We start from the raw sequence: 7,834 nt of genomic DNA on the forward strand, positions 1-7,834 counted from the left end.
TTACTCATTTAAAGTGACTTAGGGGCACCTGAGTAGTGCATCAGTTAAGCGTCCGACTCTTGGTTTTGGCTCAGGCTGTGATATCAGGGTCCTGGGATGGAGCCCCACATTGGGCTCTGTGCTCAGTGTGGAGTCTGCTTGGGATTGTCTCTCTCCCTCTGCCCCTCCTGCTTGTGCTTTCTCTCTCTTTCTCTAAAATAAATAAATAAATCTTTTAAAAAATTAAATAAGGTGACTTAATACATGCGAGGCCCAGGCTTTCTGATTCATTATTCCACTCAAAAAAGAACCCACCTCTATTTCAGGAAGAGAAAGCTTGAGCAAAAGGCATAGTGAACTTGTCCATGAAAAGAAGCCAATGGGAAGCTTATTGGTGGAAGTGTCGCCATCTTGAGTCTTCATTGACAAATCTTTGACTTTGGTGTTGATACAAGACCTTAAGCTCAAGGTCACAGGAGGATTTCACTCCAGCTGTGCCTACAAAACCTCTTTTTCAGATGCATAATTCAATCAGTTTTGTAGTTGTTCTATTTAACCTCTCCCAAACAGCTGCTTGACGTGGTTTTCCCCTCCATTAAATTAGCTGGCTGTCTCGGTGTTCTGCTGTGTCAAGCTGAGAGTACATGAAATGGGATGGTGGGTAAATGCAGTTCAAGGCCATAGGTATTGTGCATTCCTAGAAACAGAATCCCTCTCTAAGTATGAAACGTCACAAGGAGAACCGGGGACCACTCGGGTGATGGCTTCTTCCGGGCACGCTTGTGTCCATGAGCTCCTCTGGGTGATGCACCTTCGTCCCTGGGAGGAAAAGGGTCAGAGTGGGCTTAAGGAAAGGGGTGAGAAGGAGGAGGCGGAGGGAAGACACCTGTCCCGGCAAGTGGGGATATTTATTCCTTACCATTGCTAAATGCTCTTATTACATTCCAGTGGATCTACTAATCTCCTAAGAAAATACCACCTGTGTCTCCTCTTGCCTCAGAAGGGCATGGACTCCGTCCAAGAAAGCCTGCAACCGCATGGAGGGGGTCACGCACACTTTGTATATAAAGAACAGGGTCACGACTAAATCACCAGCCTGATGACACACACACACACACACGCACACTACACATGATGCACGACCATTCTGGCTGGGGAGGGGGGGTTGTGTAAAAACCTCACTAAAGTTGTAGTGCGGTGGACAACTGCATTTCTATGAACTCCTTTCAGGGAGACAATTGCATGGAGTTGGAAGAAATACTTTGCAAGCCATTTGGAAGTGGGCGGGGGTGGGAAGCTTGTGGGTGCTGGAATGAGAACAGGTGGTCGCTCAGTGGCCTTTTCTAAAAAGAGGGTCAGGGCTTTTACTTCTAAGTGTGGTAGGCAGGTGGGGGCCGTGACCTCCAGTGGGTATGTATATAAATACCCACATTTCCCTCTGGTATTATACACGCTGCCTCTTGGGGGCACGTCCCAGTGCCCTGATGCTAAGTGCCAGAGAAGGCATCTGAAAATGGTCCATGGTCAACTCTGTTAGAGGCCGGGCACAAGCTCCCAATTTTTAGCGACCTTACACCTCAGAAAAAGGATGTGACCATTCAGCTGGAGTAAGAGGCTGCCAACGCACAAGGCTTCCCGAGCACCTTCACCCTGGGCCCGGTGCACTGTGGGGCCAGACATCTTCGGGAGGCAGGCCAGTGCTGCCTCCACTCGCCGCAACCATCCCCCCAGGATGCGGGGATGGGGGGCAGGGGTGGAGGAAGAGAGCCGGAGAGAGAACCACAGCTTGTCAGGGCTGCACCCCACATTCCAGATGGTGCCGCTCGCACCAGAATGACTCACTTGTGGTAAACGCTCATGTCTGTGCAAGCCCTGAAACGAGAAACCCCAGCCCGTGGAAAGCGTGCTTCCTTTCAGTATCAAAGAAGGAAGCTCAGGGTGACTCCCAGAATGTTCTAATGTGGGCTCTTCGGTCGAGAGCCAGACTTTCTCTTCTGGGAGATAGTGGCCAAATCTGGATACGAACTCGGGTCCCCCAGCAGCCATATGACCTTAGGTGAGTCATTTATTCTCTTTCAACCTCAGTTTGTTCACCAGTAAAATGAGGTCTTTGGGACGCCTCTCTAAATCTGTTTTCTATCATTGTTACAGGGATCACCAGAAAACCATACCCTGACCCCTTCTTGACATTCCCTGATGCTCATGAGCATATGAAAAAGTCCGAGAAGTCCCACAGGGAAGAAACCTGTTCAACTTTGTGTGGCCTCCAGATCCACTTCCCGAGTCGCTCGACTACACTGCATTGTCTCATGGCTCATGCGCGTTTGTGGTCTCCGTCTGCTCGGGCCACGATAACCAAACACCTAAACTGGATGGTTTATCAACAAAGGTCGATTCCTCACAGTTCTGGAGGCTGAAGTCCGAGATCACAGTCAGGTTCTGGTGAGGGATCTCTGGGTGGCAGCCTGCTGATTTCACACTGTGTCCTCTCGTGGAGGAAGGGACAAGGGAGCCAGCTCCCTGGGGTCCCTTTTCTAAGGGCACTGATCCTATTCATCAGGGCTCCACCTTTATGACCTAATTATTCCACAAATACCTCCTCCTAATACCGTGACCCTAGGGGTGAGAATTGCAACATATGAATTTTGGGGGTACATGAAAGTTCCCCAAAGCATTTGGGGGAATCGCTGATCTCCATCAAGTCTATGTATGAGTCCAGTTCTCCTGGCATAGCCCCAGCGCGTGCACATACGTGAACCCACACGTTTCACCCATGGACACACACATACACATCACACATACGCGTGTGCATGCACACACACATACACAGTCATGGAGAGGAAGAAGGAAGAAGAGTTGGGGATTCTTCGAGGAAGGCTGTTTCCATTCCTACTGTCACTTCTCACTTTGCTAAGATCTTACAGTGTTAGAGCTGGCCAAGGTGCAGAGATCCTCCAATCTAGCAGACTCTACCCCTCATTTTAGGAGCATTTAGACAGGGAAGCTGACTTGCCAAATGCTGCACAGGTTGTTAATGGCACGGTGGGGAGAGCAGCTAGGTTTCTCAGCTCTCGTCCCCCTTCTCCCGGGAAGAGCAGGTGCCTTTGGGTGGCCCCATGTGCTTTGGACACTCATGCGGCCGTCAATGTAGCTAAGGGCGGCTCCCGGTTTTCTGCGTCAAGATGTAATCTCTGGAATGACTCTGGAAATGAATGCTATCAAATGTGAGTCACGATGTTTTCAAACATCTATTTTGCAGCAGGCCATTTTGTCAGCATCGGTAATACGGCGGCGAACAAACAATACAACCTTCAGAAAGTTATAGTCAGTAACTGTATGGACAAATAAATATACGTAACTGATATGAAAGTGTAATTGGCTGGGTGTGGTGGCGAGGGCTGTGAAGTAGCTGAGCAAAGAAGCTAGTCTGGGGCAAGCTAAGGGCGGGCTCTGTCTGCCAAGACGACTCCATTTCGATGCGTGATGGCCATCACAATAAATAGCAATCACAAGCCACTACTTACCAAGTTCAGGTGCTGTGCTGAACCCTGTAGATCTAGCTGCTCCTTTAACCCCTCAGAGTTAGTTCAAGGCAGAGCTAGTACCAGAACCAAGTTTGTCTGCTTCTAAAACCCAGTATCAAGAGCAAGCTCATTTCAATTTTCCAAAGTCCACACATTGCTTTTTCCTGGAGATTCCACACTGGGGTTAAGTGGCTTGTAATGTTAACAATTTCTCCCTAACAATTAACAATCTCCCTAAATTTTACCTTTTACTTCATTCCATCACTGGTAGGTCTACCCTCCAGAGACCCCTCCCCTCCCCAATAACACACACAAAATCAATTATGTCCTATTATCTGATACCAGTCGTGTTTAAACCTCACAAGGGAGAAAAATATGTTTTTATGAGTGGAGACTTTGTTTTCCCATTCTATTCTCTCCCAGGGGCGGGGGGAGTGGGTGAATCTCAATACTTTTTCTGACTTTAGACATAGTTGTGAGTTTGGAGCCGAGTTGGCAGAGGGGATGGATAAACACCACACCTTGTTTTCTGTGGAAGGCTCTCAGCTGTTTTTCTGCCCAAATTGAATTGTCTTACCCTTGAAGAATGACCCAAGCAGAGAAATTTCCCAAACATCCGAAATCTGAGAATTTGTGTCTGGAATCCACGACGCTCATGGTTTCCAGATGGAGGGACCGGAAGGAGAGGAGGTGGAGGTGGAGAGGGAGGAGGGTGGGAGGATAAAAGGCAGGGGGAAGCCTGAACTCTGGATCACTTCTGACGGCCTTGCGAGCCAGGCCAGGGCTCTTATTTGCTCTGCCAAGTTTGCCATTTGACAATGTGCCAGGCCCTAAGGAATGCAGCAGTATGCATGTCCTCGTGAGACTGTTCCGGCGATTATTAGGAAGTAAGTCATCGTGAAATTGTCTTTTCTGAGGGCAGCGACTAACCTCATAGCACAATATAAAAGCAAGCTTATGGCTTGGCTATCAAGAGGAGCATAAACACTCCAGATGGATTTTCTCCCCATCGCAGAAATGGTGAAAGACAGATACTTCTAGAAATTTTGGCTTCTGAACCATATGCAACAGTGGACCCCAGGTGACCTAATTCTTCCTCCGCATGTCTTGTCCTTATGCCAGAGGTGGGGAAGGGAGCTTAACAGGAAACCTAGTTTTGAGTAAAGTAACAGGCAAGTAAAGTCTGGTCATAAGTGTGCGAGGTATGATCTCAGAAGGAATGCCCTTGTTTGATCAGACAGGCCAGTATTTTCCACGGAAAAGAGATCAGAACCTACCTGTTAGCAAATGGGAAATTGGTTTAAGTGCTGAGAAAATGCCCATTTTTATTCTTAACTAGTGGTTTCTTTATCATCACCTCCACCTACAACCACTCCACTGATGTCCCCACCACCACCGCCAAAGAGCGATCTTGCTCCTCTGTCCTGGTTCTTTCCCTTTGGAATAGGCTGAGTTTGATACCAGGATATAGCCATCCATTTGGGCCCAAAAGTTCCCAGAAGGCCAAATATGTGGGGAGAAACGAAATAGAGAAAAATGATTTCCTAATTAGACCTACAATCTCTAGATGTCTTAATAAAAATGGTGAGCAGTAAACAGCCACCTTCAAGCCGGAGAACCACACTTGGACGATGTTTTCCAAGAGCCAAGCGAAGTGTTCAAAGCTCTCCTTAACCTGGTCTCCCGGTCTGGGACGTGTAAATGTTTAACTACCCTTTGGCTTGCGGGAGAAAACAAGCACAGCTGAACAGATTCTGAAATGGCGTAACTTCCACAGACCCCTCATTTCACCCTGAGGTATGAAGGGACACTGCCTGCCTCCTCAATCTGAGTGGTGCCCAGAATTTATGAACTTCTTCAGAGTATGACATGAATCTGGGGTCCAAGCCAGGCATTATAACATCGGGAAAAGGTGGACAATTTTCCTCTCTGCTGCTCATCCTATGCTGATTGTACTATTCAGAAGTGAAATACGATTTAATCCCGGGCGCCTGGGTGGCTCAGTCGTTAAGTGTCTGCCTTCGGCTCAGGTCATGGTCCCAGGGTCCTGGGATCGAGCCCCGCATCGGGCTCTCTGCTCCGCGGGAAGCCTGCTTCTCCCTCTCCCACTCCCCCTGCTTGTTTCCTCTCTCGCTGTGTCTCTCTGTCAAATAAATAAATAAAATCTTTAAAGAAAAAAAAAAAAGAAATACGATTTAATCCCTTCTGTGCTAAGGGTGTTACAAAATGTTGGGTGCAATGTAGTCATAAATACTTAAGTAAAAGGGAGAGAAAGACAGAAAGAGGAAGGAGGGAAGGAAGGAGGGAAGGAAGGAGGAAGGGGGAGGGAAGGAAGGAGGGAAGGGAGGAGGGAGAGGGAGGGAGGGAGGGAAGGAGGGAAGGAGGGAAGGAAGGAAGGAATGAAGGAGGGAAGGGAGAAGGGAAGGAGGGAGGGGGAGGGAGGGAAGGAAGGAAGGAGGGAAGGAGGGAAGGAAGGAGGGAGGGAGGGAAGGAAGGAAGGAAAAAATGTAGCAAATGACAAAACTGATCATTGCCACCAAAAGAAGATGGATAGGCATGGAAAAATCCTTGCCCGTATACCAGATGGAATGCAGCTAACTTAGATCATTTCTATATATAATCAATGTGGAATGTGCTTTTACAATTATGCGGTGTTGACAGCAGTGCATTATGGGAAAAAGGATGGTTCCAGTTGCATGCTTCTGGATTTCTTTATCTTAGGGTCATCAGAGCAGGGCCAGGTTGCCACAAAGTGCTCAGTGATCCATGGGAAATGAATCATGTCTTCATTCCAGGGCTTAATATATGCATTACATCACTATTAGAAGCAAGGGACTCTGTGGTTGATGGCTCCAGCATGGATTAAGGTCAAAAGTGGACCCGGAGACCAAATTCCCTAGAGAGGGCTCGCCACACAACTCCGCGTGTCCTTTGCTTCTGAGTTTTCTTCTCCTAGCAACAACTGCTAAACACCAGCTTCCCAGGCTGGTATTATGTCTACGCAAGGTGTATTCTTCCTGCAGCAAAGAATTGGAGAAATACAAGGGAGAATCTGTTATTACAGGTTAAACTGTCTTACACCCAACTTGTGGTGAGGGTCCAGTTTCTTTTTATTATACTCCCAATTTTGTTGTAATGACTATTGCTTGAAATAAATGGGCAATTGATAGGGCCTTAAAGATAACAGGGATGCTTAAGTGATTTTTATAGTAGCAGTATTTGTTGTAACAGAATCTGACCTGTATTTTGGTTATTAGTTTTATTCATTACATTGGAAGCGTGGCACTTCCATTGTTCATGACATCATATGCAAAGCACTGTAGCATGAAAGTCACTTATAAAGCTATGAAAAAACCTCCCTAAATACAAGAGCCTCAAGGAACAGTAAAACCTCAGGTAGGGGGATGTTTTGTTTTATTTTGTTTAGCTACATGCTCTGGATGGTCAGAGGTTGATTGCTTTTCACCCCTAAAATGTATTTGTTTTGTGTTGTTTTCTACCATTTGTGATAGAAACACTTCTAAAAGGTTGATATGCACATTCTTGCCTTCTTCTGAGCATCATTTCATTTCTTTAGGCGTGATGCTCAGGGTCGTCATTTGGAATATGGTTACACTGTCCTATAATACAACAGTCCCCTGTAGGGGTTGAGCTGGGTGTGGAGCTGTTTTGGGCACTATCCACTCCCCTAGACAGTGCTTTTTAAGCTCTTTGGTATACATGACATTTTTTTGTCCCCGCTATTGCTCTTTTTCCTTCTTGACCTGAATTTCCTTTAGAAGTCTGTTCCTCACCCTTGCATTTCATCTGCTGTAGGCTTGGAAACCACCTAACATGTAGTGTTATGTGTGATGTAGGAATGGTTTCTGAGTAATGGCTCGATGGGGAGATGTATGGACTGTCTCTCACGTATGTGCTTCATGGTATTTATTTCAACTGGGAAGAGCCTGGTATGCTCACTCTTGAGTGGGTCTAGCAGAGGTGCTAGATTTTTCCAGTTCCGACTCAATTACTCATTGTCAAAGCACTTGTTTGGTTTCCTGTTATGGACATAAGGCGAGGTGAAGCTCACAGGCGGCTGAGCCACAGGTAAATGAGCTGCTCCTGAGTCCCTGAGCTGGTGTGAGGCTTGTGAGGCACATGGTCCGCTGTGGGTCGTAGCCATGATGGCTCACTCAGTAAGCGGACTACACCGTAGACAAGCTCCTTCTGCAGTCCCTTTCCAAGAATATGAAGCTGGCCCCACGTCAGCCTGGGGGAGACGTCTTCAAGATGTTTCATTAAATCAGACTCAATGTCAGAGTTGGCTGACTTTCAGGATTTTTTTTTTA

Source organism: Leptonychotes weddellii, chromosome 11, assembly GCF_054177405.1.
Source record: "Leptonychotes weddellii isolate Sample4059 chromosome 11, ASM5417740v2, whole genome shotgun sequence".
Classification (NCBI taxonomy): domain Eukaryota; kingdom Metazoa; phylum Chordata; class Mammalia; order Carnivora; family Phocidae; genus Leptonychotes; species Leptonychotes weddellii.